Raw genomic sequence first — 25,021 nt, forward strand, 5'->3', positions numbered from 1 at the left:
CTGGAGGCAAGTTAGGAAGAGGGGAGAAAACTTGTCAGTAGTACTAGACAAGGGCAAGTTAGTTACTCTCTGCTTCTCCAAATGGCCAACCTTCAGAGTAGCATGGTTACCCATAGGGATCTTCAACTTGCAGGTGATCAAAACAGTAGAGGAAGAAATCTTTAGTCCAGGATCCCTTGAGTACTCAGACCAAGTGCCCTATTTAGTCACCTGGGAGAATCTAGTGGAGGACTCCCTTACATACACCATGGATAAAAGCCTTTCTTTCCGCAAGACCCACCTCACAGGTTCTGGCCATCAGGAAAAGGAAACACGGGAGGAGGGATCCAGACCTGAGAAGAAGTTGATCATTCAAGACCTATCAACAGCTGACCTGTTGCTCCAAGACCCTCCTCCTCCATATCCCCCTACCCTTTGCCCCATGGCCCTACCAGTGCCAGCATGAGCCCTGGTATCCTTGGTCCATATAAAGCCCATGATAACTTGAAGTTGAAGAGCCACCTCCCCTGATACCACGGTGGCTCTCCCACTGAGGGTATATGGGCCTCTAGATGATAAGTTAGTTAGGCTACACAAAATTGGCCCTTCTCTTTGGCTAACTTGTAGAACTGGAAGGCCCAACACCTCCCACCCAGCCCCCCCTTTCAGATAACCTCAAGGAGCTGATTATTCTCCTGAGACTGTTTTATTTACTCACCAACCCACCTGGGATGATGATGATATCCAACAACTCATGAGATTGATTTTCATGACTGAAGAGTGAGAGAGGATAATGCAGGAAGCCAGAAAAAAAAATGTTCCTTCAGACATGGGGGACACCATTGATTGACCAGGCTCTCATCAACAGTGGGTTTCCACTGACTCAACATGATTGGGACTTTAATTCAACAAAAGCAAAGGGGCACCTGAAGATCTACCACCAGGCTCTGTTGGCCGGTCTCAAGGTGAGGGTGTGCAGATGATGACCCACCAATTTGATCAAGGCATGTGAGGTTAAGCAGGGACCAGACGAGTCACCTACAGCCTTTTTAGAGGGAGTCATAGAGACATTCTGTCAGTATACACACTATCACCCCAGCAGCAAGGGAAAAAAAAGCTACTGTGACTATGGCTTTTATAGACCAGGCTAGTAGAGATATCAGGAAAAGCTTCAGAGACTAGAGGGACCACGGGGTAATCATTGAGGGATTTAGCATAGGTTGCTCAGAAACTCTACTATAACCGTAAGACAAAGGAAGAGAAAGAACAGAGAAATAGAAAGGAAGAAGATGAAAGGGAGATGATAAAAGAAACGTGACAAGGCCAGAGAAATAATGAGATGGCTATAGTATCTTCTGGCACTGAGACTCAGCAACCCTCACAACTGTACCAAAGTGACTTGGCAAATAATCTCAGTCACTGGAGATGGATTGTGGTCCACTACAGAGGAACACCCACCTTATACCTGGTAGTCTCACCTTGTCTTTGATTTCTGTAAGTTAGCAGTGGTCTTTGACTCCTGGAATATCCACACCCTAGAGGCACATGAGGAGGGATTATCTGAATGCAGTGGACAAGGGACTTTTGAATCTAAACTGTGTCCCAGAAGCGGCCTTGGAGGGCAGGGCATAGGGCGTAGACATTTGAAATTGAGGAGTGTCCTTTGAGAAACCCCCATATATGTGTGACCCCGAGATGGGAGAAGCCGGCAACAGGTACATCAGTGGGGCGGGGGGGGGGGTTGACCATTTTTTCCTGTGCTACTTGGGGGTGTGAAACATTGGGAAGCATGGAGGTCATTCCAGGGGTAGTTAAGGATTCTATAGCCAAGGTAAGATATGGGCCAGCCAAGCAGAAGAGAGAAAGAAAACAGTTAAGGCAGGTTCAAATCTTGGATTAACTGTTCCCCTTGGTTAACCATCCTCATATCCAACTTGTTAGGACCCATAATTGTTCTGCTGTTGTTGACCTTTGGACCCTACATATTTAACAAGCTTATAGCCTTTATAAACAGGGAAAATAGGAGCAGAGCAGCTGATGGTCCTGCACCAACAATATGAGACCATTAGGACAGGACCTGAAGAATATGAGTTAGTTATTGAAGACCTCTGAGCATAGCTCCATGGTTGGAGATTGTACAAGAAAAAGGGGGGAAATGAAGGACCCTAAGGGGTTTTCCAGTCCCACACCCTGCTTCCAGCTTCCCCCTCCATCCTGGGGTCAAAGCTAGGCCATGTTCCATTCTCCATCCATAGGAACATTCTTGAGTAAAAGATTCTCAGAATGTACTGACAGTCACCTGACCCTCTGGAAAGTCTCAGATAGAGTTCAAATGTGTGTCATGCTTGCTAGCCAATAGATTTAAAGGTCAATATGCTTAGCCAATAGGTTTGAACTGTAACCTTGCTGATGTAACTTTTGCCCTTAAAAAGTACAAAAACTGCTTGTAATAGCCACCTGGGGTCACCTTTTTATCACTCGTATCGAGGGTCTGATTGAGGGCTAACCCCAATGCACTGAAAAATAAACATCTTGATTTTATATCAGAAAAAAAACAATCAATTTGGTCTACAAAATTTGCCTTTTCTTTAAAAGGGATTTGATTTCAAATCAAGAAATCAATAACAATGATAAACCTGCACAAAAAGCTCCAAAACACTCTATAACCTGTATGCTGAAAATTATGACTTTGAAGCCCGTTGCTTGCTGTGTGTTTTTGAAAAACATATCATGAAAAGGACGTTAGGGAATGATTTGTCAGCTTAGTTAGCATTTGAGAATGTCAGAATTTAGCACAGGAACCACCAAAACCAGCAACTACACAGGGCAGTAAATAGGATAATTATTGTTTGCCTGTAATACTAGGGAAGTTATTAATTTAGTACAAATGATGAAAAAGTACACACTGCTAAGCTTACCTTAGATTTTTGTTTGACAACAAATTCTAACATGTCATGTGTACAATTTTAGCTACAAGGGATTTTACCTGAGTTCTTAGTGATGTGGTGTCACATCTCAACCCTGCAATATGGTTTGATTCTGTGAAATATGTACATATATAATATTATACATAGTCTGTGTAATTTCATACTCAAAATACAGAAATATATATGTGTATACACACATAGTTAAAAACTCATAGTGCCCCCATTGCTCAGGTGCATTTTCAGTCCTAAGGTGACAGTAAATTTATTAAATTACACTTCACTGAAATAGAAAAATATTAGTGCTTAACCCAAAACTTCCAAATTAATTATGTGATGAAGTGACTAAATTATAAAGATATCTGTAGATTGAATATGTGTAGTAAGGTAATAGTGATGGAGAACAGAGAGGTGTGTTCTCTAGGCCCTGCTCCTAGTTGTACTAGTATATAGTCATTTCTTTGGCCAATTGCCGTATCTAATTGAGCTAGCACACAACTGCCAATGGAAATGTCAGCCTGGAGGTATCAGTACAGAAATTCTCTCCTTTACATCTTTTTGTCTTAGATGAATACATTTTGCTTTGGTTCCCTCTGTTTTCAAAACATCAGTGGGAATTAAAATTACATTCAACTGTTATTCAGCTTCATTTACCAAATAAATAGATTTTTGTAGAGCATAAATCATGTATCTTTGCACTCTCTAACCACCCTTCTTGCACAAGGTGAATGTGTTTAGATTTCCTTTGTGTTCATTATGCCTCCTTTTATTAAATTTCAAAGTGTATGTAAGTAAAGAAGACAATATGGTTTTGTCACATCTCACACAATATTTCTATTTTCGTCCTTTCTGCCCTCTTCTACACTATAATCTTTCCAAATTAAAATATTAAGTATTTGTCACCATTGATCCATGTATTTCTGGAGTGAATACAAATATTCTTGTCACTGGTTTTGATGACCCTTAATGTCCTGGCTTTTACATTACATGACAACAAGACTGACAATCCAGTTGGAAATAACATTGACACACTGATTTCCTTTTAGTACTATTAACTTATTTTTTTCAATTGATAGATAGAGATAGAGATAGAGATAGTGATAGATAGATAGTGTTTGTGTGTGCATGCACACACACGCATGCACATGCACACAAGTGTATGTGCAGAAGTACTTGTGCCAAAGTGCATTTAAGGAAGAGATCAGAGGACAACTTTCAGCAGTGGGTTCTCTCTTTCCTCATAGAATTTCATTATCAAATTCAGGTTGTGAGGCTTATGCGGCAAGAGCATTTACTTTCTGTGCAGTCTTTCTACAGAAAGTTTGCAATTTTCAAATGTCTAAGATTTATATTTTTCTTCAAAGAATAAAAACCACAAAGTTTAAGTAAAGAAGTATGAGTCATGCTATGGTTAAAATAAGGTCACATTTTCTTGCTGCTGCAACTTTAATGCTAAAAAGCTGTAGAGTTGTGCCTAGAGAGTTGTGAATGCCAAGGCCTTTGGGCTGGAAGAACGAAAAGTCACAGAAACAGATATTTCTTTTCTTCTTGTTTCCTGTGTTTTCAAGTTCATGAAACTTCAAATGAATAATCAAAAAGCATGAAACCATGCAAGGTGAAATAAGTAAGTCTGTCTGGCCTTCCCAACACTGACATTCACACAGTGAACAGATGAAATCACTCTAATAGGAGCCAGAGTTTGCTGTTCTGTCTCTCTGTACCATTTCCTTTTAACCTCTCGTGACCATTTCTACTTTGGCATGCTCAAGGGGACTATATTACAGAGACCAATAGGAATCAGGATGACATCAAGGTGTCTTTACAAGACTCCTGAGCAAGTTCTGAAAGGTCACAGATCAAGTGAAAGATTCACTTTAATAATATTAGGGCATAACTCTGAAGCTTAATTGCAGGTTTCCTTGGGTACAAAAAAAAAATGTTTCAGAGTGAAATTGAGAGTTGTTCATAGTAGAACTCAGAACTTTGAAACCTAACATAGTTTCATTCTCACATATATGTAGATCACAATGCTTTCTACTTCTCAAATCTGAGATGTAGGTCAGGTTTTATAAGCAGATTGGATGCTGACCATTAGAGTTGGGAAAGGCAAAGAACTCCTATACTAAACACACTTGATTATTGTACCACATGATATAGAATGGGATCTAAAGGTGCTTTGAGGCAATTAAACATGCCCATTTGATTTGTGGCCCATATAGGATCTAAATCATAAAGCTATTTGTCTTTCTTTTCTGGTGTGTGTGTGTGTGTGTGTGTGTGTGTGTGTGTGTGTGTGTGTGTGTGTGTGTATGTGTGTGTGTGTGTGTGTGTCTGTGTGTCTGTGTGTGTCTGTGTGTCTGTGTGTGTCTGTGTGTGTAACTAGTAAAAGAATTCTGCACCTGATTAACTAACCTGAAATGGGCCAAGATTTTCCTTCTTTATGATATACCACCATTAAACACTGTGAAGTGGTGTTTCTAGGACTACTATTCTCCAAAGTTCTATGTGCCATCAAAATGACAAATACACTCTGACAAACATACTCTGAGAAGTTAAATATTTCAACATGAATTATTTTAAGCATTTATGTGCATAACCCACTCTTTAGAGCATGGTGTTAACTACTCTCAGAACCTGACAATAGACCCATATGCTGATTGGGATCTTCTCCTGTAGCTTTCCTGTATTAAAAACCTGGTGTAGTAGAAATAGGATACCTAGATCTTTTCCTCCCTATCTTCCGTACTCTTCAGTCTGGCTGCCACAGTCAAGACTCCTTACAATTAGCTTTTACAAGGTTCTATAATCACAAGTACATCACCATTTCAAGGAACATTTACAAGTTGTTATCTGACTAACTGCCCTGCATACTTAGAAACAGCTGAACAACCAGAACTTCTGGAAACTGCCTTTACCCTGGGATCCATATGCAATTGGAAATTGGTTCTCATTTCTATGAACATATGTTAATCATGTTTTACCATCTATCACTAAATGGTACTGTCAATGAAGAGAAGCATCTTTCTTCTTGTTTTCTTCAGTCTACACTCAGAAAGTGCTGCACAAAAAAATTGGTAGAATACTGGATACCTTTGTATATTACATAGCATACATTCACTAAATAACTTTGCATGTTTAAATTCAGATAGCATTTACCGTGTTGTGTAGAAATGATGCTCCTATGTTAATCTTACATTTTTTTTAACAAAACACTTTCAAAGTTTAATTGCTGAGATTTTAACATTCAACACACTGAAGAAAGGTCATAGTAAGTTAAGAAAAGTCCCAGGTTTCATTTTAAATAGACCCAATAAATATCTCTCCATCAAATATTTTGTTGTGTTTTAACTTATTACCATGAAATTTTCAGCTCGATATAGTACTCGAACACACATTTTAACTCATCACACAGGCATCCCAATACAAGCTTGTAAGTTGAAATCTAACCTCAAGTTTTAAATGTGTGAATTACATCAGATCCCGACTCTGAGTTTAAATGGCAAAATTAATTTAACAGTAATCCTGGATCTCTGTGTAGTGATTCTATGAGTGCACAGAATCCCTTCTTCCAAATTTGTGCAGCTGGTGAAAATTCTATTCTGTTCTATGGCCTTCTTCATTCAGTTGATTGTGACTTTAGCTGCACACAAGCTGTTCTGTTTCCTGTGCTCTCACTGAATTGAAGACCAATTGCTGGCCTTCAGTCCCAGGTAAATGGTGTCCTGATATTCAGAAAGTCTATTCTTATACCTACATCTGTCTTATATGGCATTTCTTATGTTTTCTTCTAGCAGATTTAGTGATGATATATTTTTGGCATTTTTTGGTCAAATATCAGATGGCTGTAGTTATGAAAATTCACACTTGGATCTTTAAGTCCATGTATGTTGAGCTATCCCTGTGTCTCTTCTGGGATAGGACTGACTTGGTGATGATCTCCTTCATAAGTGCCTGTATTCTGTTTGCTAGTATTTATTGAGGAGTTTTGCTTCTATACTCATCAGAAATATTGGCCTGTAGGGTATTGTTATTGCTGTTCTGTCTTTACCTGATTTTGGTATTTGAGTAATATTCCCTTGCAGAAAAAGTTGGGGTATGGTCTTTTGTTTTTCTTTCCTCCTTTCTTCCTTTCTTTCTGTTCTTTTGAATAATTAAAGAAGTATTGATTTTAGATCCTTAAGAGTCTGGTAGAATTTTTGTTGCTTTGTTTCTTAGTCCATTGAGCTACCTATGTATGCTGTTTAAAGAGTTCAGGCTATTGGCAACGATTACTGAAAGACATGTAGCTGAATGTGGAGGCATGTGCCTTTAATCCCAGCACTCAAGAGGCAGAGGCAAGTTGATCTTTGTGAGTTAGAGGCCAGCTGGGTCTATATAGCCAGACCAGGCCAGTCAAAGTTGTATAGTGAAATCCTATCTCAGACAACAACAAACAACAAAACAACAAAAAAAACACCCCTCCCCCCAAAAAAACCAAAAATACCCCCACGGAAAGGTATTTGTAGATTGTAGTGATTGTGTGTGTTTATTCCTGCTTTGTACTGTTTAATTATAGTTTCTTTTGTTCTCTTTGTATAGTTGCTTGGCTATGCTAATTCCTCTCTTCAGTCTTAAATATTGCTTCTAGTATTCTCTGTAGGGTTGTTTCTGTGGATATGAATTTTTAAAAAGCTGTTTGTATCAAAGAAAATTGTTTTTTTCTTTTTTCCCTTCTTACAAAATAGTAAATAGTTTTGCTGGGTATAGTAGTCTATGTTGGCAGTCAAGGATTCTTAGAACTGAGAGCTCATTGATCCACAGTCTTCTGGATTTTTAAGTTCACTTTGAGAATTAAGCTGCTTTTCTGATGACTTTCTCTTTACATGTGACTTGTGTTTTTTTTTCTTTCATCTCTTGTAGTTTTCTTTCTTTGTTTCTTTTTATTAGATATTTTCTTTATTTACATTTCAAATGCTATCCTAAAAGTTCCCTATACCCTCTCCCAGCCCTGCTCCCCTAACCACCCATTCCCACTTCTTGGCTCTGGTGTTCCACTGTACTGGGGCATATAAAGTTTGCAATACCAAGGGGCCTCTCTTCCCAGTGATGGCCGACTAGGCCATCTTCTGCCACATATGCAGCTAGAGACACGAGGTCTGGGGGGGGGGGTGGGTACTGGTTAGTTCATATTGTTGTTCCACCCATAGGGCTGCAGACCCTGTCAGCTCCTTGGGTGCTTTCTCTAGCTTCTTCGTTAGGGGCCCTATGTTCCATCCTATAGATGACTGTGAGCATCCACTTCTGTATTTGCCAAGCTCTGGCATAGCCTCATACCAGACAGCTATATCAGGGACCGTTCAGCAAAATCTTGCTGGCCAATGCAATAGTGTCTGGATTTGGTGGCTATTCATGGGATGGATCCCTGGGTGGGGTAGTCTCTAGATAGTCCATCCTTTCGACTTAACTCCAAACTTGGTCTCTGTAACTCCTTTCATGGATATTCTGTTCCCTATTTTAAGGAGCAATGAAGTATCCACATGTTGGTCTTCCCTCTTCTTGATTTTCTTGTGTTTTGCAAATTGTGTCTTGGGTATTTTAAGTTTCTGGGCTAATATACACTTATCAGTGAGTGCATATCTAATGACTTCTTTTGTGATGGGGTTACCTCACTAAGGATGATATCCTCTAGTAACAACCATTTGCCCAAGAATTTCATAAATTTATTTTATTTAATAGCTGAGTTGTACTCCATTGTGTAAATGTACCACATTTTCTGTATCCACTCCTCTGTTGAGGGACATCTGGGTTCTTTCCATCTTCTGACTGTTATAAATAAGGCTGCTATGAACATAGTGGAGCATGTGTTCTTATTACCAGTAGGAACATCTTCTGGGTATATGCCCAGGAAAGGTATTGCTGGATCTTCCGGTAGTACTATGTCCAATTGTCTGAAGAACTGCCAGATTGACTTCCAGAGTGGTTATAAAAGCTTGCAATCCCACCAGCAATGGAGGAGTGTTCCTCTTTCTCCATATCCTCACCAGCATCTGCTGTCACCTGAACTTTTGATCTTAGCCATTCTGACTGATTTGAGGTAGAAACTCAAGGTTGTTTTGATGTGCATTTCCCTGATGATTAAGGATGTTAATTAAGGTGCTTCTCAGCCATTCAGTATTCCTAATTTGAGAATTCTTTGTTTAGCTCTGTACGACATTTTTAATGGGTTTTTTGAATTTCTGGAGTCCAGCTTCTTGAGCTCTTTGTATATATTGAATATTAGTCCCCTATTAGATTTAGGATTGGTAAAAATTCTTTCTGAATCTTTTGATGGCCTCTTTGTTTATTGACAGTGTCTTTTGCCTTACAGAAGCTTTGCAATTTTATGAGGTACCATTTGCCAATACTTGATCTTACAGCACAAGCCATTGCTATTCTGTTTAGGAATTTTTTCCCCTGTGCCCATATCTTTGAGGCATTTCCCAACTTTCTCCTCTCTAAATTTTAGTGTCTCTTGTTTCAATGTCTATGTGGAGGTCTTTGATCCAGTTAGACATGAGCTTTGTACAAGGAGAAAAAGATGGATCAATTCTCATTCTTCTATATGATAACTGCCAGTTATGCCAGCACCATTTGTTGAAAATGCTGCTTTTTTGTCCACTGGATACTTTCAGATCCCTTGTTAAAGATCAAGTGACCATAGGTGTGTGGATTCATATCTGGGTTTTCAATTTTATTCCATTGATCTACCTGTCTGTCACTGTACCAGTACCATGCAGTTTTTATCACAATTGCTCTGCAGTACATCTTAATGTCAGGCACGGTGATTACACCAGAGGTTATTTTATTGTTGAGAATAGTTTTTGCTATCCTAGGTTTTTTATTATTCCAGATGAATTTGCAAATTGCCCTTTCTAACTCAGTGAAGAATTGAGCTGGAATTTTTATGGGGATTGCATTGAATCTGTAGATTGCTTTCGGCAGGATAGCCATTCTTACTATATTAATCCTGCCAATCCATGAGCATGGGAGATATTTCCATCGTCTGTGATCTTCTTCAATTTCTTTCTTAAGAGACTTGAAGTTCTTAACATACAGATCTTTCACTTCGTTAGTTAGAGTCACACCAAGTTATTTTATATTATTTGTGACTATTATGAAGGGTTTTGTTTCCCTAATTTCTTTCTCAGTCCGTTTATCCTTTGTTTAGAGAAAGGCCATTGATTTGTTTGAGTTAATTTTATATCCAGCTACTGCACTGAAGCTGTTTATCAGATTTAGGAGTTCTCTGGTGGAATTTTTGCGGGCACATAATGTATGCTATCATGTCATCTGCAAATAGTGATATTTTGACTTCTTCCTTTCCAATTTGTATCCCCTTGATCTCCTTTTGTTCTTGAATTGCTCTGGCTAGGACTTCAAGAACTATATTGAATAGGTAGGGAGAAAGTGGGCAGCCTTGTCTACTCCCTGATTTTAGTGGGATTGCTTCAAGTTTCTCTCCATTTAGTTTGATGTTGCCTACTGTTTTGCTGTATATTGATCTTATAATGTTTAGGTATGGGCCCTCAGTTCCTGATCTTTCCAAGACTTTTATCATGAAGGGGTGTTAGATATTTGTCAAATGCTTTCTCAGCATCTAACAAGATGACCATGTGTTTTTTTTATTTTGAGTTTGTTTATATAGTGCATTATGTTGAGGGATTTCCATGTACTAAAGCATCCCTGCATCCCTGGGATGAAGCCTACTTGGTCATGATGGTCATGATGGATGGTTGTTTCTATGTGTTCTTGGATTCAGTTTGTGAGGATTTAATTGAGTATTTTTGCATCAATATTCATAAGGGAAATTGGTCTGAAGTTCTGTTTCTTTGTTGGATCTTTGTGTGGTTTAGGTATCAGAGTAATTGTGGCTTCATAGAATGAATTGCATAGAATATCTTCTGTTTCTATTTTGTGGAATAGTTTGAGGAGAGTTGAAATTAGGCCTTCTTTGAAGGTCTGATAGAACTCTGCACTAAACCCATCTGGTCCTGGGCTTTTTGTTGTTGTTGTTGTTGTTGTTGTTGGAACTATTGATGACTGATTGTATTTCTTTAGGAGAAATGGACTGTTTAAATCTTTAATCTGATCCTGATTTAACTTTGGTACCTGGTATCTGTCTAGGAAGTTGTCCATTTCATCCAGGTTTTCTAATTTGGTTGAGTATAGCCTTTTGTAGTAGTATCTAATGGTGCTGTGCATTTCCTCAGGTTCTTTTGTTATGTCTCCTTTTTCATTTTTGATTTTGTTAATTAGGATACTGTCCCTGTGTCCTCTAGTTAGTCTAGCTTAGGGTTTATCTATCTTGTTGATTTTCTCAAAGAACCAGCTCCTGGTTTGGTTGATTCTTTGAATAGTTCTTTTTGTTTCCACTTGGTTGATTTCTGCCCTGAGTTTGATTATTTCCTGCCATCTACTCCTCTTGGGTGAATTTGCTTCTTTTAGTTCTAGAGCTTCTAGGGGTTCTGTCAGGCTGCTAGTGTATGCTCTCTCTAGATTCTTTTTGGAGGCACTCAGGGATATGAGTTTTTCTCTTAGGACTGCCTTCATTGTGTCCCATAAGTTTGGGTATGTTATGACTTCATTTTCACTAAACTCTAAAAGGTCTTTAATTTCTTTCTTTATTTCATCCTTGACCAAGGAATCAGTGAGTAGGATGTTGCTCAGTTTCCACGTGAATGTTGGCTTTCTATTATTTATATTGTTATTGAAGATCAGCCTTAGTCCGTGGTTATCAGATAGGATGCATGGGATATTTTCAATATTTTTGTATCGGTAGAGGCCTGTTTTTTGACCAGTTATATGGTCAATTTTGGAGGAGGTACCATGTAGCACTGAGAAGAAAGTATATCCTTTTGTTTTAGGATAAAATGTTCTGTAGATATCTATTAAATCCATTTGTTTCATAACTACTACTACTACTTCTTCTTCTTCTTCTTCTTCTTCTTCTTCTTCTTCTTCTTTTTTTTTTTTTTTTTTTTTTTGTGACCAGGTTTGAATTTCTTTGTGTAGCCCTGGATGACCTGGAAATAACTTTGTAGATGAGGCTAAGCTCGAACTCAGAAATCCACCTGCCTCTGCCTCCCAAGTGTGTGTGCTACCACCACCCTGCCAGTTTCATAACTTCTGTTATTATTCATGTGTCTCTGTATAGTTTCTGTTTCCAGGATCTGTCCATTGGTGAGAGCAGGGTGTTGAAGTCTTCCACTATTATTGTGTGAGGTGCAATGCATGCTTTGAGCTTTACTAAAATTTCTTTAATGAATGTGACTACCCTTGTATTTAGAACATAGATATTCAGAATTGAGAGTTCATCTTGGTAGATTTTACCTTCAATGAGTATGAAGTGCCTCTCCTTGTCTTTTTTGAAATTTTTGGGTTAGAATTCAATTTTATTCAATATTAGAAGGGCTACTCTAGCTTGTTTCTTCGGACCATTTGCTTGGAAAATTATTTTTCCAGCCTTTCACTCTGAGGTAGTGTCTGTCTTTTTCCTTGAGGTGTGTTTCCTGTAATCAGCAAAATGTTGGGTCCTGTTTGTGTAGCCAGTCTAATAGTCTATATCTTTTTACTGGGGAATTGAGTCCATTGATGTTATGAGAAATTAAAGAAAAGCAATTGTTGCTTCCTGTTGTTTTTGTTGTTAAAGTTGGGATTCTGATCTTGTGACTGTCTTCTTTTAGGTTTGTTGAAGGATTACTTTCTTGCTTTTTCTAGGGAGTAGTTTCTGTCCTTTGTTGGTGTTTTCCCTTTATTATCCTTTGAAGGGTTGGATTCGTGGAAATATAATGTGTGAATTTGGTTTTATCATGGAGTACTTTGGTTTCTCCAACTATAGTAATTGAGAGTTTTGCTGAGTATAGTAGCCAGGACTGGCATTTGTGTTCTCTTGGGGTCCGCATAACATCTGTCCAGGATCTACTGGCTTTCATAAGTCTCTGGAGAGAAGACTGGTGTAATTCTAATAGGCCTGCCTTTATACATTACTTGACCTTTTTTTCTAACTGCTTTTATTTTTTTTCCTATTTTTTTTAATTAGGTACTTTCCTCAATTGCATTTCCAATGCTATCCCAAAAGACCCCCCATAACCTCCCCCCCACTCCCCTACCCACCCATTCACACTTTTTGGCACTGGCATTCCCCTGTACTGGGGCATATAAAGTTTGCATGTCCAATGGGCCTCTCTTTCCAGTGATGGCCAACTAGGCCATCTTTTGATACATATGCAGCTAGAGACAAGAGCTCTGGGGTACTGGTTAGTTCATAATGTTGTTCCACCTATAGGGTTGCAGATCTCTTTAGCTCCTTGGGTACTTTCTCTAGCTCTCAATTTGGGGACCAGAGATCCAAACATCACTTATGTGTTTGCTAGGCTCCGGCAGAGTCTCACAAGAGACAGCTATATCAGGGTCCTTTCAGCAAACTCTTGCTAGTGTATGCAATGATGTCCTCATTTCGAGGCTGATTATGGGATGGATCCCTGGGTATGGCAGTCGCTAGATGGTCAATCCTTTTGTCTCAGCTCCAAACTTTGTCTCTGTAACTCCTTCCATGGGTGTTTTGTTCACATTTCTAAGAAGGAGCAAAGTGTCCACACTTTGGTCTTCGTTCTTCTTCAGTTTCATGTGTTTTGCAAATTGTATCTTATATCTTGGGTATCCTAAGTTTCTGAGCTAAAATCCACTTATCAGTGAGTATATATTGTGTGAGTTTTTTTTGTGATTGTGTTATTTCACTCAGGATGATGCCTTCCAGGTCCAACCATTTGCCTAGGAATTTCATAAATTCATTCTTTTTAATAGCTGAGTAGTACTCCATTGTGTAAATGTACCACATTTTTTTTTGTATCCATTCCTCTGTTGAGGGGCATCTGGGTTCTTTCCAGCTTCTGGCTATTATAAATAAGACTGCTATGAACATAGTGGAGCATGTGTCCTTCTTACCAGTTGGGACATCTTCTGGATATATGCCCAGGAGAGGTATTGCGGGATCCTCCGGTAGTACTATGTCCAATTTTCTGAGGAACCACCAGACTGATTTCCAGAGTGGTTGTACAAGCTTGCAATCCCACCGACAATGGAGGAGGGTTCCTTTTTCTCCATATCCTTGCCAGTATCTGCTGTCACCTGAATTTTTGATCTTAGCCATTCTGACTGGTGTGAGATGGATTCTCAGGGTTGTTTTGATTTGCATTTCTCTGATGATTAAGGATGCTGGACATTTTTTTCAGGTGCTTCTCAGCCATTCGGTATTCCTCAGGTGAGAATTCTTTGTTTAGATTTGAGCCCCATTTTTTAATGGGGTTATTTGATTTTCTGGAGTCCACCTTCTTGAGTTCTTTATATATATTGGATATAAGTCCCCTATCTGATTTAGGATAGGTAAAGATCCTTTCCCAATCTGTTGGTGGCCTTTATGAATTATTGCCAGTGTCTTTTGCCTTAACAGAAGCTTTGCAGTTTCATGAGGTCCCATTTGTCAATTCTTGATCTTACAGCACAAGCCATTGCTGTTCTATTAAGAAATCTTTCCCCTGTGCCCATATCTTCGAGGCTTTTCCGCACTTTCTCCTCTATAAGTTTCAGTGTCTCTGGCTTTATGTAGAATTCTTTGATCCACTTAGATTTGACCTTAGTACAAGGAGATATGAATGGATCAATTTGCATTGTTCTACATGATAACCACCAGTTGTGCCAGCACCATTTGTTGAAAGTGCTGTCTTTTTTCCACTGGATGGTTTTAGCTCTCTTGTCGAAGATCAAGTGACCATAGGTGTGTTAGTTCATTTCTGGGTCTTCAATTCTATTCCAATGGTCTACTTGTCAGTCACTATACCAGTACCATGCAATTTTTATCACAATTGCTCTGTAGTAAAGCTTTAGGTGAGGCATGGTGATTCCACCAGAGGTTCTTTTATTCTTGAGAAGAGCTTTTGCTATCCTAGGTTTTTTGTTATTCCAGATGATTGCTCTTTCTAACTCGTTGAATAATTGAGTAGGAATTGTGTTGGGTATTGCATTGAATCTTAGATTGCTTTTGGCAAGATAGCGATTTTTACAATGTTGATCCTGCTAATCCATGAGCATCGGAGACATTTCCATCTTCTGAGATCTTCTTTAATTTCTTTCTTCAGAGACTTGAAGCTCTCATCATACAGATCTTTCACTTCCTTAGTTAGAGTCATGTCAAGGTATTTTATATTATTTGTGACTATTGAAAAGGGTGTTGTTTCCATAATTTCTTTCTCAGCCTGTTTATTCTTTGTGTAGAGAAAGGCCATTGACTTGTTTGAGTTAATTTTATATCCAGCTTCACTGAAACTGTTTATCAGGTTTATCAGGTTTGGGGGTTCTCTGGTTGAATTTTTAGGGTCACTTATATATACTATCATATCATCTGCAAAAGTGATATTTTGACTTCATCTTTTCCAATTTGTATCCCCTTGATCTCCTTTTGTTGTCGAATTTCTCTAGCTAGGACTTCAAGTACTATGTTGAATAGGAAGGGAGAAAGTGGGCAGCCTTGTCTACTCCCTAAGTTTAGTGGGATTGCTTTCAGCCTCTTACAATTTACTTTGATGTTGGCTACTGGTTTACTGTAGATTGCTTTTATCATGGTTAGATATGGGCCTTGAATTCCTGATTTTTCCAAGACTTTTATCATGAATGGGTGTTGGATCTTGTCGAATTTTTCTCTGTGTCTAAGGAGATGATTATTTGGTTTTTGTCTTTGAGTTTGTTTATATATTGGATTACATTGATGGATTTCCATATATTAAACCATTCCTGCATCCCTGGAATAAAACCTACTTGGTCAGGATGGATGATTGTTTTAATGTGTTCTTGGATTCGGTTAGCGAAAATTTTATTGTGTATTTTTGCATGGATATTCATAAGGGAAATTGGTCTGAATTTCTCTATCTTTGTTGCATCTTTCCGTGGTTTAGGTATCAGAGTAATGGTGGCTTCATAGAATGAGTTGGGTAGAGTACCTTCTACTTCTATTTTGTGAAATAGTTTGTGCAGAACTGGAATTAGACCTTCTTTTAAGGTCTGATAGAACTCTGCATTAAACCCATCTGGTCCTGGGCTTTTTTTTTTTTTTTTTTTTTTTGGCTTGGAGACTATTAATGACTGCTTCTATTTCTTTAGGGGATATGGGACTGTTTAGATCGTTAACTTGATCCTGACTTAACTTAGGTACCTGGTATCTGACTAGAAATTTGTTCATTTCTTCCCGGTTTTCCAGTTTTGTTGAGTATAGCCTTTTGTAGAAGGATCTGATGGTGTTTTGGATTTCTTAAGGATCTGTTGTTACATCTCCCTTTTCATTTCTGATTTTGTTAATTACAATGCTGTCCCTGTGCCCTCTAGTGAGTTTAGCTAAGGGTTTATCAATCTTGTTGATTTTCTCCAAGAACCAGCTCCTCGTTTGGTTGATTCTTTGAATAGTTTTTCTTGTTTCTACTTGGTTGATTTTTTTCCCTGAGTTTGATTATTTCCTGCTGTCTACTCCTCTTGGGTGAATTTTCTTCATTTTTTTTTTTCTAGAGGTTTTGGGTGTGTGGTCAAGCTGCTTGTGTGTGCTCTCTCTAGTTTCTTTTTGGAGGCACTCAGAGGTACGGGTTTCCCCCTTAGAAATGCTTTCATTGTGTCCCAAAAGTTTGGGTATGTTGTGGCTTCATTTTCATTAAACTCTAAAAAGTCCTTAATTTCTTTCTTTATTCCTTCCTTGACCAAGGTATCATTGAGAAGTGTGTTGTTCATTTTCTACGTGAATGTTGGCTTTCCACTATTTATGTTGTTATTGAAGATCAGCCTTATTCCATGGTGGTCTGATAGGATGCATGGGACAATTTCAATATTTTTGTATCTGTTGAGCCTTGTTTTGTGATCAATTATATGGTCAGTTTTGGAGAATGTCCCGTGAGGTGCTGAGAAGAAGGTTTATCCTTTAGTTTTAGGAGAAAATGTTCTGTAGATATCTGTTAAGTCCATTTGTTTCATAACTTCTGTTAGTTCCACTGTGTCCCTGTTTAGTTTCTGTTACCATGATCTGTCAATGCCAGATGAAAGTGGTGTGTTGAAGTCTCCCACTATTATTGTGTGAGGTGCAATGTGTGCTTTGAGCTTTTCTAAAGTTTCTTTAGTGAATGTGGGTGCCCTTGCATTTGGAGCATAGATATTCAGAATTGAGAATTCCTCTTGGAGGATTTTACCTTTGATGAATATGAAGTGTCCCTCTTTGTCTTTTTTGATGACTTTGGGTTGGAAGTCAATTTTATTAGATATTAGAATCGCTACTCCAGCTTGTTTCTTCAGACCATTTGCTTGGAAAATTGTTTTCCAGCCTTTTGAAGTAGTGTCTTTCTTTTTCCCTGAGATGGGTTTCCTGTAAGCAGCAGAATGTTGGGTCCTGTTTGTGTAGCCAGTCTGTTAGTCTATGTCTTTTTATTGGGGAATTGAGTCCATTGATATTAAGAGATATTAAGGAAAAGTAATTGTTGCTTCCTTTTTTTAGTTGTTACAGTTGGCATTCTGTTCTTGTGGCTGTCTTCTTTTTAGTTTGTTGAGGGATTACTTCCTTGCTTTTTCTAGGGCTTGGTTCCCGTCCTTGTATTGTTTTTTTTTTTCTGTTATTATCCTTTGAAGGGCTGGATTTGAGGAAAGATAATGTGTGAATTTGGTTTTGTTGTGGAACACTTTGGTTTCTCCATCTATGGTAATTCAGAGTTTGGCTGGGTATAGTAGCCTCGGCTGGCATTTGTGTTCTCTTAGTGTTTGTATAACATCTGTCCAGGATCTTCTGGCTTTCATATTCTCTGGTGAGAAGACTGGAGTAATTCTAATAGGCCTGCCTTTATATGTTACTTGACCTTTCTCTCTTACTGCTTTTAATATTCTCTCTTTAGTGCATTTGTTGTTTTGATTACTATGTGTCAGGAGGAATTTCTTTTCTGGTCCAGTCTATTTGGATTTCTGTAGGCTTCTTGTATGTTCATGGGCATGTCATTCTTTAGGTTTGGGAAGTTTTCTTCCATAATTTTGTTGAAGATATTTGCTGGCCCTTTAAGTTGAAAATCTTCATTCTCATCAACTCCTATTATCCGTAGGTTTGGTGTTCTCATTGTGTCCTGGATTTCTTGGATGTTTTGAGTTAGGATCTTTGGCTTTTTGCATTTTCTTTGATTTTTGTTACCATGTTCTCTATGGAATCTTCTGCACCTGAGATTCTCTCTATCTCTTGTATTCTGTTGCTCATACTTGCATCTATGCTTCCTGATTTCTTTCGTTGGGTTTCTATCTCTAGAGTTGTTTCATTTTGGGTTTTCTTCATAGTTTCTACTTCCCTTTTTTGGTCTTGGATTGTTTTTGTTCAATTCCAGTACTTGTTTGGTTGTGTTTTCCTTTAGCTCTTTAGGGGATTTTTGTATTTCCTCTTTAAGAGCTTCTACCTCTTTAACACTCTTCTTCTGTATTTCTTTAAGTGAGTTATTAATGTCCTTCTTGATGTCCTTTACCAGCATCATGAGATATGATTTCAAATCTGAGTCTTGCTTTTTGGGTGTGTTGGGGTATCCAGGACTGGTTTAGGTGGGAGTGCTGGGTTCTGATGTTGGTGAGTGATCTTGGTTTCTGTTAGTAATATTCTTACGTTTGCCTTTTGCCATATGGTAATCTCTGTAGTTAGTTGTTATAGTTATCTATGGTTGGAGCTTGTTCCTCCTGTGATTCTGTTAGCCTCTGTCAGCAGTCCTGGGAGTCAAGCTCTCTCCTGAGCCTCAGTGGTCAGAGTTCTCTCTGCAGGCAAGCTCTCCTCTTGCAGGGAAGGTTGCAATGGTCTGGTGTTCAGACCTGCCTACTGTCTGAAGATGAAGGCTGGAAACAGGGCCTGTCCCAGAAGATGTGTTGTCTCTGCAGTCTGCAAGCTCACCTGCACAGAGTGGTCTCTGAGGGACCGGGACTCAAGATGGCTACCTCACCTGTTCAGGCAGTCAGAGCCCTCCTGGGTGGGCACCTCTCCTCTGGTGGGGAAGGTGCCTGGATGTCTGGAGCCTAAAACGAGGGTGGGGGTGAGGGGTGTCTGTCCCAGAAGCTGTGTTGCTTTTGCAGTCTGCTAGCTTACCCTTCGCAGTCTGCAAGCTGACATGCGCAGACTGTTCTCTGAGGGACCCAAAATGGCTCCCTCACCTGCTTCCTCTTATTTCTAATATTATGCTTCCAAATGACATAAGATAATGGGTTATATTATTCCTATTATCCCAAGTTTGAGGCTTGATGTCTGAAATATGACTAAATTTTGTCATGTCATGTTTAGTGAATATAACAGTTTCCCATTCCTATAGCATAGTTTAATTCAATCCTATGATAACTTGTGAAATGCATCAGGTCTTCCTGTTTATAGGTAGAGAAAATGAGACAGAAATGTCACAAATATTTATTAAACAGAAATATTGTCTAATAGTGGGTTTTAAAAAGTGGACAAACACTTAACTTGAGGCTGGAGGTTTCTCAATAAGAAAATGAACCCCATTTCTTCTGCCTTTAGAGATATTCAGTCATATTTTGGCATATTCAGAACTAAATGGAGCCTGTGTCTGAAGGCCTTCTCTTGTTTCTACTTTGGTTCCTTACCACATTCATTAAGGAAAATGTTTAAAATCACCTACATGTCCAGCTAGTCCACATCAATGATTAATTAATTCTTTCTCTCTATTTAAGATATGGCCTTTCAGAATCTTTTCACCCTGCCCTCCTGTTATAATTCCTGGCACAAACAAATATTCATTATTGAATATATTACTTGATTTATTAGTAGAAAGTTTTTCTTGGCTATTAAAAATAAAAAGCAACTGAATCTCGAGAGTTGGCTTCATGATTAAGAACATTTGTTGCTCTTACAGAAGACCCAGGTTTAGAACCCGTGTAGTAGCAAACTATCATCTAAATCTTCACTTCCAAGGAATTAAAAATCTTATTCAGACCTCCTCAGGTACTGCACATGTATAATGCAAATAAGTACATGCAGGTAAAACATTCATATTCATACAATAAAATAAATAACTATAAAAAGTTTCCTTTTTATGCAGTTATTCTTCAACATGTTTTATGATATAGTTTCCTTTCTTAAATATTTAAATTATAAGCATCATTGAGACTATACCCTCAATATGCGGACATCTATAGCTACCCTTTACTGTTAGTGCCAGTAAACCCTGAATGACAATCCCATGGATACTATATATACATCCTTCTGTAGCAATTGATCACCTAAAACAAACACACTATAAATAGCTGTCATATTCTATGGTTTATGGAAGAATGATATGAAAATAAGAGACTATGCAAGCAGAGAGAAAACATACTTCCTGATTAACATTTCCATCTATAGTTGTTTGAGTTTACCAGAAACACACACATGCACAGACATGTGTGTGTGTGTGTGTGTGTGTGTGTGTGTGTGTGTGTGTGTACAGCTAACTGCATACAGGGTTTTCTTTATATGGTTGTAGCAGTTGTAGACCTTGAATTTGATTTCTGGAACTGAAACTTTAGAAATTAGGAATGAAATATGGTTTAAAACTTTTGGTCTGTAACATGCACTTTAAGATGAGAAAATAAAAATTATTGGTTATTCACTTGGTCTAAATGATGTCAATGATAGCTTAGTACATTTTCCTAAGCAGGAACTAAACAGAGAATCTATCAAATGTGATGTCATAAACTATGAAGTTGGAAACACACCAAGGTTTGTGGAAATGACCCTTATTTTACAGCTGTATTCAGAATGTTTCTTAATTAATATAAGTTTGTTTTTTCTCTCTACATACTGATTTAGAATTGGGGTTCATGTAAAAGTCCCTCCATCATGTACAGATCAAGAAGGAAATTGCAGATCTTAGGAACCAATTAGAGATTAACTGCCTCCTTCGGACCATCCCTCAGCAGCTGTTCCCAGAGAAAGTTGGAAAGAGCTCAAAGAAAATCTGCCCTGAAACAGACAGACTTGCCTGGAACTCATAGACTCAGCTAAGGCTGCCCTGCCAGCCATCCTGGAATCTCTCTGAGTGGTGATTCCATTTAGCCTGAGTGCAGTGTTCTGTGTTTGGTGCTAAGAAGAATTTAGAGCATCAATTAGACATGGTTTGTACCCACAGGAATCTCACAATGTAGTGGAGGAAATAAGATAAGTAGCCAATTAGGAGAATGTAGGTACACATGTACACATAAAAATATTGCTTTAGTTTGAGAAAAAGGAAAGCCATGATTAAGGTGCTCCCCAGGGAAGTCTTGTAGATCAGGCTATGAGATACTTACTGCTTTTTAGGGAGAGGTCTCATTCCCCTACTTCTTCCCCTGCTCCTCTTTGCTTCCCTGTTTCAGTCAGGATGAAAAGATATCATGGCCAAGGCAACTCTTATAAAGGACTACATTTAATTGGGGCTGCCTGATTGGTTCAGGGGTTCAGTCTATTATCATCATGGCAGGAGAACAGCAGTGTCCAGGCAAGCATGTTGTTGGAGGAGCTGAGAGTTCCACATCTTGTTCTAAAGGCAAAAATGAGAAAACTGGCTTCCAAACAGCTAGGAGAAAGGTATCAAAGCCCACCCCTAAAGTGATACACATCCTCCAACAAGGCCATACCTCCTAATAGTGCCACTCCCTGAGCCAAGCATATCTAAACCACTATATCCCCTTCCTGTCTCCATTTACATCTGTTTCTCCTCTTTCTTTCTCCTTCCTCCCTTCCTCCCTTCCTCTCTTCCTCTCTCTCTCTCTCTCTCTCTCTCTCTCTCTCTCTCTCTCTCTCTCTCTCTCTCTCTCTCTCTCTCCCCCTCTCTCTCTCCCTCTCTCTTTCTTTCCAGAGGCCCATTTTAGAGAGAAACCACTCTGAGTTCAAGGAATGAGAAAGGCTTCCATAGGATGTGACCTTTGTAACTTAGAATGATGTCTACGGATACATTCATTGGTTGCTACATGATCTGAGGTTAGCATATTTGTGTAAACTATGTCTGTCCTTACATCTTTACCTGTCAAAGGAATTAGTTCAATATATTTTCTCTCTTTCATTAAAACTATCATACTGACAAGTTAGTAATTCATATAGAAGAATGTCAAACTATAATTTACTTTCTAAATATTTTATTTGCACATAATTTATGGTTATTTCCAAGCTCTATTTTAACTTAGGGTAATATGCAGAGAGAGAATAGTTATTTAGACTTTCCAGAATTGGAGTGCTAACCTGAGAAATCCTAGAGAACTTCCTGAAACACTTGCATCGTCCTCTACTCTATCTCTATGCTGCCCACATCCTGGTAGAGTAAGATAATTCCACACCCTTTGCACACACTCACAAAAAAATACAGTCCATTTTTTTTTCTTTTGTGGATATCTATAATCTCTTTTCTTTCAGTTTACTTTCCAACATTGATGGCATTAACTTTCTCTCTTTTGCTTTTTGAATCTAATCAGAGGTAGTTTTGCTTCCTAGTATAGTTAGGAGAACCAGGGGGAAAGACACAGATGGTAACACTTGCAAAACGAAAACTGAGAAATTACACATACGTCTTTCAGCTTCATGGCAAATGTGCTAGCAAGATTCTCTCATGGAATGTGCAGTGTGATTCAGGCTGAGGCATATTGGAGAGGTTGACGCCAGTGTATGGAGGGCAGTGCAATAAATCTCTGTGGGCAGATCCAACCACATAACATGTAAGTTCTTAAACTTCTGGCAGCTATTTTCTTTTTTTTTTTTTCCGTATGGAGTTTTTGACCTCTCTTGTACACTGAGATAGGTTTCATCTGTTTAGAATGTGTGTCATATTTAAACTTCCTTTAGATCTGTGGAATTGAAGGGGAAAAAATAAAAATAAACCTAGCATAGCCCATAATACACTGAAATGATGCTGGGGTAGGAGAGGGGCAGTAATTGTGCCCAGATAATGTTGTCATACTTTGTAAAGCCTTTAATGCTGGAATTTATTTATTAATGATCCATGGGTTATTACCCGCCATCTGTCTTGTGTTAGCAGTGGGCTGTTTCAGATTATGGTAATGTGTTTCTGATTTGAGTTGTGTTGAAAGCCAGAACAAGGCATCTCATGTGCAGCCCTCTTTGAGGCCCTGCTGTTTTCAATTCCTCTTCGCCGAAAGAGCTTTTATTTGATTTGTTATGGGGAATTTTTCTTCTGTTGCCAAAACAGCTGCAAGCCTGGAAGGGAATAAAACACAGAGCCACATCAAACTTGTTAGCTTGTAAAAAAAAAAATTAAAAAAGAAAGAAAGAAAAAGAAAATAGAGTGTTCCTACAATAACAAATATGGGACAGAACATAGAAAGGGGCAAAGGGAACAGACATAATTTGCTATTTATGCATTGTAGATTGAACTGCAATGTATTTAACTGAAAACTATACACACCAAATGGAACAATGTTCCTTTGGCTACTTTTAACTTACAAGTACTAAATACAAGTCTTTAATGAATTGGTTATCTTCTTCCAACCATTAAGGTGAACAATCAATGCTTTAAGTGTTGATATATGTGAATTAGTTGTTAATGAGTAGAGTAAAAGGAATTACTTAACAGTAGCTCATCCTTACTGACTGCATATTTGTCATGATAGGGCTCTTTGTGTCTTGAGTCTCCCTGTTGTGTGGGCTATGAGGTCAGTAAGCTATGACTTCTGGGTAGCATTACTCATGGAATGTTTTTATTCTTTTCTGCTTGATATGATCACCACAAACTACACGAGTTATTAGATATGTGGCCAGAATTAGCATTGTTTAATTTTAATTCACTTTTAGTTATTTTCAATTTAAGTAAGTATGTGAACTGATAACCACTATTTAGAGAGTAGAATTGCAACCTTAAAAAATAATTACTTTCAATGACAACTTGAAATCTATGTGACTAGAACTTCATTTTAACCCAAGTAATATGTTTGGGTTAAATTGAAATTGGTTAATTTGAAGATTTTTTTCCTTCGATGCATTCCTCAAAGTTTTCAGTTTAAAGTGTTTCTGTCACAAGGCTAATGACAGGCTCTTGCCTTGAAATACATCCAGAAATCCTCAGTCTATTGAAATATTGTTTTATAAAAAATTTTCTCATGAGAAACAAATAGTTATCAAGAACTGTAATCAGAGATGACAAACCTCCTAATGCTGAGTATGTTCAATTTAATGAGTAAAATTTTTGCAATTTATTGTAAATAGTCCATTTATATAATATAATCACGGAAAAGCCCCAAACCACCTATACAGATCCTTTGTTCATACACTGTCCAAATTTTATATAATTAAGGTTTTCCAAACTACATTTTATACAATTAAAGTTTTACTACTACAAACCTTGGAGCATATTTCTGTATGTTTTTCTTTTTGTTATAGATATGCTTTTCCATAGCTTCTTGGTTGATGGGGAAAAGGTTCTACTTTGTCAAGAGGCAGACCTGCTTCATGACCTCCTTGTGCCTCAGCTGGATGAACTGTATGGCAGGTTACTGGAAATATCTGTAACATCCAATCCTACTTCCATATATAACTAACCTGTGTGCTTGTTGTTATCCTCTGACCTGCAATTCTGATTTGTTATAATTAGGACAAATGATTATATCTGTGAACCTTCTCATGTGGATTGTAACATGGGCTTAAACAAAGTAATTCTCAGAGGTTGCAAGAGAGTTTTCTTGACTGAAATTCATATATTGAAGCTCTAGCCTCCACATTGATGGTCTTTGGAGACACAGACTTTGGAACATAATGAGGTGTAGAGGGTGAGGCCCTTATGATGGGTGAGTATCTCCCTTGAAAACAGCCATAAAGCTTGTTTTTCTAAACACCATGAATACAGAAATATTTCATGAAGAACTAAGATAGTGAATATCAATAAACCTGAAGGGGAGCCCATACAGTGAACTCTCTAACTTGCAAGAATTTTGATCTTGGCATACCAGTGTCCAAATTTAATGACAAATAAATTTCTGCTTGTTTCAGCTACCAATTTTATTTTATTTTGTAACAATAACCAAGAGGACTAAATAGGAGTTAGTAAAAGTGGGGATGGTTGTTCCATTTCTTTCTGATGGATGCTGAC

General features: G+C 38.2%; 1 long non-coding RNA gene across 1 annotated transcript in view; it reads right to left on the minus strand.

Annotated features, from left to right (window-relative positions):
- Positions 1 to 22,576, minus strand: part of Gm11228 — a 56,025-nt gene extending 33,449 nt beyond the window's left edge. Inside the window, exons 1-2 of the long non-coding RNA XR_390664.1 lie at positions 22,491 to 22,576; positions 21,240 to 21,469 (exon numbers count right to left, since the gene is read on the minus strand). This is a non-coding gene — a long non-coding RNA (predicted gene 11228). The remainder of the gene's footprint in view (positions 1 to 21,239; positions 21,470 to 22,490) is intronic.
- Positions 22,577 to 25,021: the final 2,445 nt, after the last annotated feature.

This window comes from Mus musculus, chromosome 4 (genome assembly GCF_000001635.26).
Source record: "Mus musculus strain C57BL/6J chromosome 4, GRCm38.p6 C57BL/6J".
Lineage (NCBI taxonomy): Eukaryota > Metazoa > Chordata > Mammalia > Rodentia > Muridae > Mus > Mus musculus.